Source organism: Pongo abelii, chromosome 13 (genome assembly GCF_028885655.2).
Source record: "Pongo abelii isolate AG06213 chromosome 13, NHGRI_mPonAbe1-v2.0_pri, whole genome shotgun sequence".
NCBI lineage: Eukaryota > Metazoa > Chordata > Mammalia > Primates > Hominidae > Pongo > Pongo abelii.
The window spans coordinates 122167665-122180029 of record NC_071998.2 but is presented as its reverse complement, the minus strand read 5'-3'; the positions used below and the strand labels follow the sequence as shown (position 1 = coordinate 122180029).

The 12365-nt window shown below is 44.1% G+C and overlaps 1 protein-coding gene across 2 annotated transcripts in view; it reads right to left on the bottom strand.

Moving 5' to 3' along the window:
• Positions 1-12365, bottom strand: part of ABL1 (ABL proto-oncogene 1, non-receptor tyrosine kinase) — a 174884-nt gene that overhangs the window by 34335 nt on the left and 128184 nt on the right. The window lies entirely within an intron of this gene.

The window sequence follows — 12365 nt, the reverse complement described above, 5'->3', positions numbered from 1 at the left end:
AGGAGTTCAAGACCAACCTGACCAACACAGTGAAACCCTGTCTTTACTAAAAATACAAAAATCAGCCGGGCACGGTGGCAGATGCCTGTAGTCCCAGCTACTTGGGAGGCTGAGGCAGGAGAATTGCTTGAACCTGGGAGTCGGAGGTTGCAGTGAGCCGAGATCGTGCCACTGTACTCCAGCCTGGGTGACAGAGCGAGACTCCATCTCAAAAAGAGAAAAAAAAAAAAAGAAAAAAAGAAAAATCAAATCGTACAGAAGGGCTTAAAATGAAAGACAAATACTTTCTATCCCAGTCCTCTCCGCTTCCAGAGGCAGAGCTGTTTTTTTGGTGATCACTCCCACCTCTCTAAGTACCAGCTAGATCACTGGAGCCCTATTCTCCGTAACAGACACACACCTTCACTGCTTGTTCTTCCAGCTAGGACAGCGTCTCTGAGGACTTACTTCACAAGACAAGGCTATTAACATCCCACCCGTCCTTCCAGCTTTCTTGCCCCTACGACCACCCTCAAATATGTTCTTCTGTACATTTTTTTTTTGACCTTGTGGAAATTATTATTACAGAATAGAAAAAACTGTTACTAAACTTCCATGGTTTGTCTGAAACAGATTCTAAAAGTCGGAAATCAATCAACAGCTCTTAAATTAGAAAATGTGTGAATATTATTCATTACAGGGTCAAATAGGTTATTTCTTCCTGAAGTTTCTTCTTGTCTTTTTTTTTTTTTTTTTTTTTTAACAGGGCTCAAACTCTCCAGAATTTCTCTGTGATAAAGACAATGTGTAGACGGGTTCTTGCAAACCAGCAAATCAAATCACCTCAAGTAGATCTTACAGTTGAAGAACATTGTGCCAGTGATATCCAAAATACTCATTTAAGGAACTACAATTTAAAAACCACTAACTGGGCCAGGCACAGTGGCTCATGCCTGTAACCCTAGAACATCGGGAAGCTGAGGTGGGTAGATTGTCTGAGCTCAGGAGTTCGAAACCAACCTGGGCAACATGGTGAAACCCCGTCGCTACTAAAATAGAAAAAACTAGCCGGGCATGGTGGCGGGCGCCTGTAGTTCCAGCTACTAGTCCCAGCTACTCAGGAGGCTGAGGCAGGAGAATCGCTTGAGCCCGGGAGGCGGAGGTTGCAATGAGCTGAGATCTCGTCTCTGCACTCTAGCCTGACAGACAGAGTGAGACTCCATCTCAAAAAATAAATAAATAATAAAAATAAAAATCACTAACTGAAGTAAACCTTCAGGAACTGTTTCTCTGAAAGAGTAAATCCCAAACCATGTGATTATGATGTTTAGTAATTTTTATTATCTTAAAAAGAGAGGCCCGGCACGGTGGCTCATGCCTGTAATCCCAGCATTTTGGGAAGCTGAGGTGGGCAGATCACCTGAGGTCAGGAGTTCGAGACCAGCATGGCCAACATGGCGAAACCCCATCTCTACTAAAAATACAAAAATTAGCCAGGCAAAAATACAAAAATTAGTGGCAGGCGCCTATAATCCCAGCTACTCAGGAGACTGAGGCAGGAGAATTGCTTGAACCCGGGAGGTGAGGCTGCAGTGAGCCGAGATTGCGCCACTGCACTCCAGCCTGGGAAATGGAGTCAGACTCCGTCTCAAAAAAAAAAAAAAGGAAGAAAAAAAAAGAAAAAGAGAGAGGAAAATTCTAATTTGAAAAGAACTGAAGGATCTACCAGATGCTTGAGCCAAACAAACACAAATGGTAACAAAATTGTCTTAGTTTTCCTTCTCTATGGATTGAGAGGATCCTCACGCATTCTATCCTGGGTAATAATACCATCTCAGGGGCGGGCCTGATTCTGAATTATCTTTAAAAAAAAAAAAGATCCCCTCTGAGAGACTAGACTAAACTTCCGGAAACATGACCAGAGAACTTTCAGAAATGGATGTGCTCTAAAATATCTCTTTGGGATAAACCAACAGAACATAAATCATAAAGGTCTTCAAGTCTAGCTTCTGTACTGCTAACTGAAGTCAACCTTCAGGAACTGTTTCTCTGAAAGGGTAAGTCCTAAATTACATTATTACAATATTCGGTAATTTTTCTGAATGGTGGGGGGCAAAGATAATTTCAAGGAACAGGGTCTTGCAATACTGACATCTCCTAGAGTGTAGAAGAAGCTTAGTCATATGTTTGGCCCCCTTTCTCGAGTATTTACATTGGCTCTAAAAGTACACCCTAGCGCCATCACTATTAGGGATTATCAATTTTATTAAAATATGTGATCCTCGAGGTCAGGAGATCGAGACCATCCTGACTAACACGGTGAAACCCCGTCTCTACTAAAAATACAAAAAAATTAGCTGGGCGTAGCGTGGTGGCGGGCGCCTGTAGTCCCAGCTACTCAGGAGGTTGAGGCAGGAGAATGGCGTGAACCTGGGAGGCGGAGCTTGCAGTGAGCCGAGATCGCGCCACTATATTCCAGCCTGGGTGACAGAGCGAGACTGTCTCAAAAAAAAAAAAAAAAAAAACAACAAACAACAATGTGATCTCCGCCCCCATCTAGTGTACATTGGTTTGGTAGTCTTGACTGTAGGGCCAAAGACTGTCCTTTGAAATGTAGGTATGTGGGGCTGGGTGCGGTGGCTCATGCCTGTTATCCCAGCACTTTGGGAGGCCGAGGCAGGCAGATCACCTGAGGTCAGGAGTTTAAGACCAGGCTGGCCAACATAGCGAAACCCCGTCTCTACTAAAAATATAAAAATTAGTTGGGCGTGGTGGTGCACACCTGTAGCCCCAACTACTCAGGATGCTGAGGCACGAGAATCGCTTGAACACAGGAGGCAGAGGTTGTAGTAAGCTGAGATCATGCCACTGCACTCCAGCCTGGGCAACAGAGTGAGACTCCATTTCAAAAAATAAATAAACAAAATGAAATGTGGACATGTGATTAGAGCTTGATGTTTTCTTCTGTAAGTCCTCCCTATAATGAATGTATCATCTCACTTCCAGCTTCAATTTCCTACAGATGGAGGGAGAACTTAGAGCCATTCACTATGCATTCCCACTGTCGAAGCTTTCTAGATTTCTGTAACTCATTCCAATCATTTACAGTTGTCTTACACCTAATTCTGTAGTAATTTTTTAAAGTCATCTTCCGTTACTGAGTCTTTCTAAAGCATTCATCTTAATTTTCCTAGACACAATTCTCTTTTCACGCTTGCATTTCATTGGTTTCATATTAACCAAGTAATTACAACAACAGATATATCTGAAAGAACCAGGCTTGGAAACAAACAGGCTCTTGTGGACAGGAACATATGCAGCAGCAGACAGTGGTGGTGTGGCTACCCTATCCGGTGTGCCATGGGGCATGGGGACTATGGAGGCATGTTTTATAAGGAAGTGAAGAGTGCTGGTCAATTTAGCAAGTCAGTCAAGTGGAAGCCAGTTAAGACCTTCCACTGTCATTATATTAGAAAAATTGTCAGGCAGAGCATTCTTGACACACGAGGACTTCACATACCAACAAGAAAAAGAAAAATCCCTCCACTATGGAAAAAATGGGGCAAAGCCATGAATAAGCAATTCATAAAAAATTTACATTATCATTAAAGGCCAGGTGCGGTGGCTCACACCTGTAATCCCAGCACTTTGGGAGGCCAAGGCCGGCGATCACTTGAGGTCAGGAGTTCGAGACTAACCTGGCCAATATGGTGAAACCCCGTCTCTAATAAAAATACAAAAATTAGCTGGGCATGGTGGCGCATGCCTGTAATCCAAGCTGCTAAGGAGCTGAGGCAGGAGAATCACCTGAACCTGGGAGGCAGAGGTTGCAGTGAGCGAAGGTCACGGCACTGCACTCTGCCTGGGCAACAGAGTGAGACACCGTCTCAAAAAAAAAAAAAAAAAAAAAATTACCATTAAACATGGAAAGTGTGTGAACGCTTGATAATAATCAAAGAAATGCAAATTCCTTGCCAAATCTGCAGATACATCTTTTTCACGCTGACAGCCAGTGGTGGGTAAGATTTCAGAGAAACGGGCACTCTCATACAATGCTAATAGTAGGTGTATAAATTGAGGGCAACTGGAATATGAACCAGAAGTCTATGAAGAATTTAATATCTGATTTACCTCTAGGAATTTATCCTAAGTGATCAACACAATGATTTCTATACACTAATTTTAAATAACAGCACAGAAAAGGGCAAGTATAAAATATCTATCAACACAGGATAAGTTAGTTTATGCTGCATGCATAAAATAGGATATATTTTAAAAGCCACTCAAAATATTTTTGGAAAAAATATTTAAGTTTGAGAATATACTCACAATAATATATTAAGTGTTTATATTACATTCCAGTATATAGGCATGGTCCCAATTGTGAAAAAATTGAAAGAAGACTAGGAGGAATTTCACCAAACTGTGAACAGTAGTTAACTCAGGGTGGTGGGATTTTAAGTGCTTTAAATTTACTTTTCTTTTTCTTTTCTTTTTTTTTTTTTTCTTGAGACGGAGTCTTGTTCTTGACACTCAGGCTGGAGTGCAATGGCGTGATCTCTGCTCACTGCAACCTTCACCTTCTGGGTTCAAGCAATTCTCCTGCCTCAGCCTCCCGAGTAGCTGGGATTACAGGTGCCCGCCACCACACTCGGCTACTTTTTTTGTATTTTTAGTAGAGACAGGGTTTCACCATGTTGGCCAGGCTGGTTTCGAACTCCTGACCTCAGGGGATAAGCCCGCCTCAGACTCCCAAAGTGCTCGGATTATAGGCGTGAGCCACCGTGCCTGGCCTTAAATTTTCTTTATACTTCTCTATATTATGGTATATTTCTCACAATAAATGTGGATTGTTTTTATTACCAGAAAACAATGACAAACATATAAAAACTTTAATAGAAGCCAACCAAATTTTTTTTTTTTTTTTGAGTTGGAGTCTCACTCCATCGCCCAGTCTGGAGTGCAGTGGTGCGATCTCGGCTCACCGCAACCTCCAGCTCCCAGGTTCACGCGATTCTCCTGCCTCAGCCTCCTGAGTAGCTGGGATTACAGACGTGAGCCACTGCGCCTGGCTAAGTTTTTTTTGTTTGTTTGTTTGTTTTGCATTTTTAGTAGAGACGGGGTTTTGCCATGTTGGCCAGGCTGGTCTGGAACTCCTGGTCTCAAGTGATCTACTCACCTCAGCCTCCCAAAGTGCTGGGATTACAGGCATGAGCCACCGCGCCTGGCCCTAAACTTATATAATTGATAGTTTAACATGAAAAAGCATGCTGGGGAGGGAGGCTTCCCTCAGGCTGTCCTGAAAAGGCACTTAAGTGCCTCCCTCTGGTGTGTCAACCTCGTGGCCATGAGCATACAACTTTGGCAGACCAGGCCCACACAGGAAATTAAACCAAAGTCATGAATACAGAAATGCTTTTCTTCTCAAATGCCATTTGACCTCTTCTATCAAACATTCTGCCGCATCTGGATTTGATCAAAGTTACATAATCGGGGACGTGGCCTGGAAAACACCTGGAATAAGCAGAATGCAGATCCCCGCCCAGAGGTGGCCATCCACTTGAAGTGTGGGTTAAAGTGGGACCGTCCCGAACATGTCGACAGATGCTGGGAATGTTATGCAAGAGGATGAGGCCTTTGTTAGGAAGGAAAGGGCCTCCCACTGCTTTTTGATTCAACAGGACGTCAGGCGATCCAAGGCAGTCTCTCGACTTTCCTCTCCAGTTCTTGCTCTATTCCACAAATTAATGGCTAAAGCCCAAAGGGAAGTATTGCTCATGCATGCCTCTGGATCCAGACACTGAAGGGTAGCCACAGTCCAACACCAAAACCTTCCAGTCAATTCCCAATCCAGGCTGATGTCAAAATTGACTCACAATGTATAAATGCCAAGTTACTTGCTTCATTTCATAGTGAACTATGCTCGTCAACTTTAAAATAGATCACAGCTTACAAGGCCAAAGTTGCAGAATGTACTTAAATCTTTCTTGCTTAAGACACAAACTTTCCACCGATCCCTCTGTCAGGAAGTGAGATTCCCCTAAAGAAGCCTGAAGGCTTCATTCAAAAAAAAAGATGCCCCAAATAGTTCCCTTCTTCTGTTCTTCCAGCAGATCTTTTGGCTATTGTCTTGGGAAATAAATTTTAGCATCTGCTATTATTCTTAAATTTTTTTAGTGAACATTTTCTGCAGCCTCCTTTCTGAGTCATACTTTAAATAGATTTAAGATCTGGATCTTCAAAAGTGCCTCTCACTCCACTTAAAACCATATTGTTATTTTGTCATAATGTTAACAAAAAGGTTTCCACTCACCAACTAAACTCAGAAAAAGTCACTAATTAGCTAGTTGAGCATGAAGAACAGTGATACATCTAAAAAATGCCTCAAACCTCTAAAAAGCTCTGACTCTGGCTATGACAGTATAAAATTATTTGGAAATTTTATAAGAACAAGGCCACAGAATTCACTGGATCTGGGCATGATTAACTTGTTTAGACAGTATTCTAAGAAAATGGTTTGGGTCTTTAAAGTAAAACTGAAAGATCGTTTTATATAAAAATAATCCTTTCTCAAAGCTGTGAGTCACTGATGAAAAATGTTTACAAAAGATTCTCGGACATGGCATACCTGGCCTAGACTTCCAGGGGCTGCTGGTGCTGTGCTGGACGCTGGCAAACAGTCAGGCAAGGGAAATGCCCATGAACCCCAGCACCGGCTACTTCACAGCCCAAGGGGTTACTTGACCTCCAGGAAAAACATCCCTGGGAAGCTTCCCACCTTCCTGCTGGCACTTGTGCCCAACATCATAGTTCCCACTAGAGTGCAAGGTGGCCAGCTATAGAGCATTCATTACTGTTCACACTGCAGGCTCTCCGGAAGGTTCTTGGAGATGGTTCAGTGTGGGGGGGACAGGAGGATGGAGCATGTCAGACGTGACAAACGTTCCCTTTAATTTTGCTCACATTCAATTATTTAAACTTGTGCTGCTGTATTCATATTTCCTTTGTGGGTCCTTCACTATTATCCTCCAGTTCAAGGAATCTCTGTAATTCAAAAATCTATAAAACAGATCCTTCTAAAAAGAGGCTTCGTGTTTTATTTCATACTCCGTTCCAACGGATGAGATCATGCTCAGACTATTCTCAAGTTATTTTATAACAGTCTCACACAACTTTTCAAAATATGAGCTTAGAGGAAAAGTATTATTTCCCACATTTTGAGCTTGATGAAAGTCATTTTATCTATTTCTACATGGTCCTTTATTTGGTAATTTACACCTTCACCCAGAGAAATTAAAATTATTAAAACACACACACACACACACACACACACACACACACACAGACAGACATATGTTTAACTGAACACAGCCTTTGTGTTATCTTCAGACCCCAAAACACTGTGTCAGCTGCTAGGGTGCAGGGAAGGGCAGGGCAGTGGGGGAAAGACGTAAAGAACCAGCAGTAGCCCCTGCTCCTTGGAGAAACACAGCTCCTGAAAACTTACAGACTCAACAGCAAAAGTCTAACGGAGGGCCAGTGCTGTCCTGTGGATGAATTTTTTTTTTTAGACAGAGTTTCGCTTTTGTTGCCCAGGTTGGAATGCAATGGTGCATTTACAGAGGATTGCAAAGGAAAACAGCCCTCAAAAGATTTTTTGAAACAGTCCTCAAAATACTTTTAAAAACTTGTAATATAGCTCTTATTAATGCATTAAATAGCTGTCTCTTTATTCACACATTAAATAACAAGATCCAGTGGCAACTACGTCATTTCAAAGTAGTGGTGTGAATAATAATCACAACTGTTACCTGATATGAAATACCTGGTTTCTGGCCAGGTGTGGTGGCTCACTCCTGTAATCCCAGCACTTTGGGAGGCCAAGGTGGGCAGATCACCTGAGGTCAGGAGTTCAAGACCAGCCTGGCCAACATGGTGAAACCCCGTCTCTACTAAAGATATAAAAATTAGCTGGGCATGGTGGCAGGCGCCTGTAATCCTAGCTACTCAGGAGGTTGAGGCAGGAGACTTGCTTGAACCCGGGAGGCGGAGGTTGAAGTGAGCCAAGATCACGCCACTGCACTCCAGCCTGAATGACAAGAGTGAAACTCGGTTCCCCCACCAAAAAAAAAAAAAAAAAAAAAGAAATACCTAGTTTCTACCAGAGACAGTCACAAGCACTGTACCTACTACTGTGGTTTGTTACCTATGTTCTTAAAAAAATGAAATGCTAAATTTTAGTAAGAGGTTAGTGAAATAGAGTTTTAATTTTTCCCATCAGAGGACATGGAGCCCTTGAATTCTATCCCAGACTCCCAGGGTCTTCCAGGTTAACAACTCCTGCACTAAAGAATTGGCTCAGTAAAACCTCAGCTTTCTCACAGGAAGAGCCTAAAAAGGAGACTGGGATAAATTAGTGAGAAGTCCAAATTATACAATTTTCTTTTAAAATAAATGCAGTTTTATTACTTTCCACTTATAGCCGTTATAGGCAGTAGATTAAATGAGCTTCTAGAGAAATCTTTAAAAATAAAGTTATTTAAATTAGTCCAAGGTTTAAATATTTCCCCTGGAATCTTTTACAATGACAATGTCTTAGCTAGACAATTTTTAAGAAACAAAATTCTCCATCCTAACTCCTATCCCCATCAACAGTCCAAATCTTAACCTTTCTTTTTTCTTTCTTAGACAGAGTGGAGCTCTGTTGCCCAGGCTGGAGTGTGGTGACGCAATCTTGGCTCACTGCAACCTCCACCTCCCGGGTTCAAGCAAATCTCCTGCCTCAGCCTCCCGAGTAGCTGGGACTACAGATGCACACCACCACGCCCAGCTAATTTTTGTATTTTTAGTAGAGACGTGGTTTCACCATGTTGGCCAGGCTGGTCTTGAACTCCTGACCTCAAGTGCTCTGCCTGCCTTGGCCTCAAATATTAACCTTTCTGAAGATACACAGTCCCTGTCCCCCTCCCTCAACCAAAAAGGAAAAAAAGAAAAAAAAAATTGTGTCACCTTCTAAGAATCTATGGTGAAAAAGTCTCCAATGACTGGAAATGGAGTACAGAGACACTCATAAATAGAGACGCCACTATCTTCAAGGCCATTCCGAACACCTGCCATTCACGCCCATGTCAGGACCGAGGCTGGAAGTCATCCTCTGTCAGTTCCCACCCTGCATCTTGGCACTTTTCCTCCTTAATCTCTCATCACTTCTGTCCTTTCCATGTTCCACCACACCCTTGGCTGGGTCCCCCTTTGGCCATTCCACCTCCACTCCCTACTATCAGGGCCATCTTTCTCAAATGCAGACCTGACCAGGTTACTTTCTTGCTTCAAATCCCCTAGAGATGGCTGCCAGCCGAGAGGCAGAAGAGAGCATGGGCTTGGGAGGTGGCCCTGTCTGCCAATGGTCAGCTACCACTTACTGGCAGTGTCATCAGGGGCAATGCTGGGATCATGATGTGCTTTGCAGGGTAGCTGGCAGTCTGCAGCTAACATGGGACATGTTTTTGAGGGCCTAGGCATGCCCAGGCCCTCAAAAAATGGCTGGGGTTGTTATTCCTTCTACCACTATAGTAAAAGTCTGAGCTCCTGAAGCAGGCATGCCAGGCCCTTCAGGGTTGAGTCTGGGAGCATCTGGCCCTCTACTCCTGCTTTCCATTCCAGCCTCCCCAAACTCCTTTCAGATCCCCCAGGCCTCCTGTTGCTGGCCTCTCCTGACTGCACTGTGACAAGTACCATTTACTCTCCCTAGAGTTCCCTCCCCAGCCTCTTCTGCTCTTCCTGGCCTCCCTATCTCCCATGAACCTTCTCTAACTGGTCCTTCCTCCTCCCCATCACCTCGCCCACAACAGGTTGCTTCTCCTTTAACCCATTTGGGTACCTGGCGTCTGTCTCTATCACCACCCTGCATCTATCACCCAGTAAGCAATCTGTTCACATGTCCCCTGCAGTACAAAAAGCATGGGCTCTGGGTGGACAGGCCTTGTTCAAATCTCAGCACCAGCATGTCTTGAAGACATTTGTTTCTGAGCCTCAGTTTCTCAACTGCACAACAGGGCAACAACGGCATGGCATCAACCTAGGTGGGCTGTCGGGAGGGCTCAATGAATCCTGCATGCAGAGAATTTCTGCATGGATGCCAACTGTGGCACCCGACACTGGGATGCTCACTACGGAACAACCGCGCCTTCTCTTATACCACGCCTTCTCTTCTGCCACCACAACAACGTAAACTCCTGTGGGGTAGAGACCAAGTCTCTCGTATCTCAGAGCCTTCTGTGCCTGCTCAGTGCAACGCAACAACACGGCACTGCTGGGTGAACTCAGATGTGGAACACCCTGCACTTGTCTATCTTTAGCAACAAGGTACTGAAAAGTGCAGTTTAATAATCTGTTAACCTGTAATAAGAATAGCAATAATGACAGATAGTAAAGTTGAAAAACAAATGCAACCTGACCAGGAAAACCTATATAAAAGCCTAGGGAACGCAATGATTGTTTTGACTGAAATATAAACCATGGCCAAAATCCTAAAGGTATAACGTAAAAACACAGTTCTCTGTGCTTTCAAAAGAAATAGGATTTGCTCCAGATTCCTAACAGACACCACAGTGAGCTTGCCGGACACCTTCCCAAAAGGTTCCAGGAATCCCTGCAGTGGCCGCAGATCCAAACTGTCCACAGTCAGCCTGCTAATACCCACAAAGGCATTTTTATTGTCACAGCCCATTTGCAACAGACTGAAAGGCCTCCCCTTCTGCTGCCAGCCATGGCTGGTTTGAAAGCATTCACATTTCCTCTTCTTTTAACATGTCTTCATGGACTCCTGGGTCAGCGGACACCAGAGGCACTGGGCTACCCAATGACAGGCAATTTCCCCAGAAAGCCTTGTTAGCCATTAGTATTTTTATTGCTGATCTGGGTAAATGAACATGACCCTCCCCACCCTCATGGTATTTTGGCTTCAAAAAGCAATGCCTAATTCTATTCATGGCCTGTCTTTAAATACAATTTTAAGGTATTCAATGAACAACACTATTAGCTAAATTTGAGGGCTTGTAAGACAGATAAAGACTAGGTTTCTATAGAGAACTTAAGAGTAATGAGGTTAAAGTTTATGCAACTTAATGTGATAGAATAATAGCTAATACTGATCCCGTACCGAGTGCCAGCACTTCATCTGCACTGAATCCCTATAACCTTATTAGGTAGACTCTATTATGAAGGCATTTGAGGGCAGGAAATGGAAACAGAGAGACATGAAGTTACTGATGGCCTCTCTCTCCAGCTACCCATCCATACGTCAGCTGCCTGTCCATCATCTAACTGTCTCCTGCGCTTCTCTTGCTCTCACTTATTCTCTGTACCCACCCACCCCAGCCCCACTGTCCATCCTCTTCCTCTTTGTCTCCCTTCTCTGTCTTCCTTCCCTCCCAGCTTGTTTTTTTTTCCCCTTTCCTGTCTCAACCTTTTTGTATTTGTCTCTCAGTCTCTGTCTCTATAGATCTCCCCCTTCTGTCTCCCCTTCTTCCCTCTTTCTCTCTCTCTCTCTCTTTCTCTCTCTCTCCTTCCCTCCTATTTCTCTCTGTCTTCCCTATCACCAGTACTCAACACAAGCAATGTAACAAAAATATTTATGGTGTAACATGGTAAAGAAAGAAGGATTTGAAAACCAACTTTTTTTTTTGAGCTGGAGTTTTTGCTCTTGTTGCCCAGGCTGGAGTACAATGGTGAGATCTCGGCTCACTGCAACCTCTGCCTCCCAGGTTCAAGTGATTCTCCTGCCTCAGCCTCCTGAGTAGCTGGGATTACAAACACTCGCCACCATGCCCGGCTAATTTTTTGTATTTTTAGTAGAGACAGGGTTTCAGCATGTTGGCCAGGCTGGTCTCGAACTCCTGACCTCAGGTGATCCACCTGCCTCGGCCTCCCAAAGTGCTGGGATTAACGGCGTGAGCCACCGCGCCTGGCCTGAAAACCAATTTCTAGAGCAAGCTTGTTCTACCCATGGCCCACGGGCTGCATGTGGCCCAGGACGGCTTTGAATGTGGCCTAACAAATTTGCAAACTTTCTTAAAAACATTATGAGATTTTTGGCCAGGTGCGGTGGCTCACGCCTGTAATCCCAGCACTTTGGGAGGCCGAGGTGGGCGATCACGAGGTCAGGAGACCGAGACCATCCTGGCTAACACGGTGAAACCCCGTCTCTCCTAAAAAATACAAAAAAATTAGCCGGGCTTGGTGGCGGGCGCCTGTAGTCCCAGCTACTCGGGAGGCTGAAGCAGGAGAATGGCATGAACCCCAGAGGTGGAGCTTGCAGTGAGCTGAGATCGCGTGACTGCACTCCAGTCTGGGCGACAGAGAGAGACTGTCTCAAAAAAAAAAAA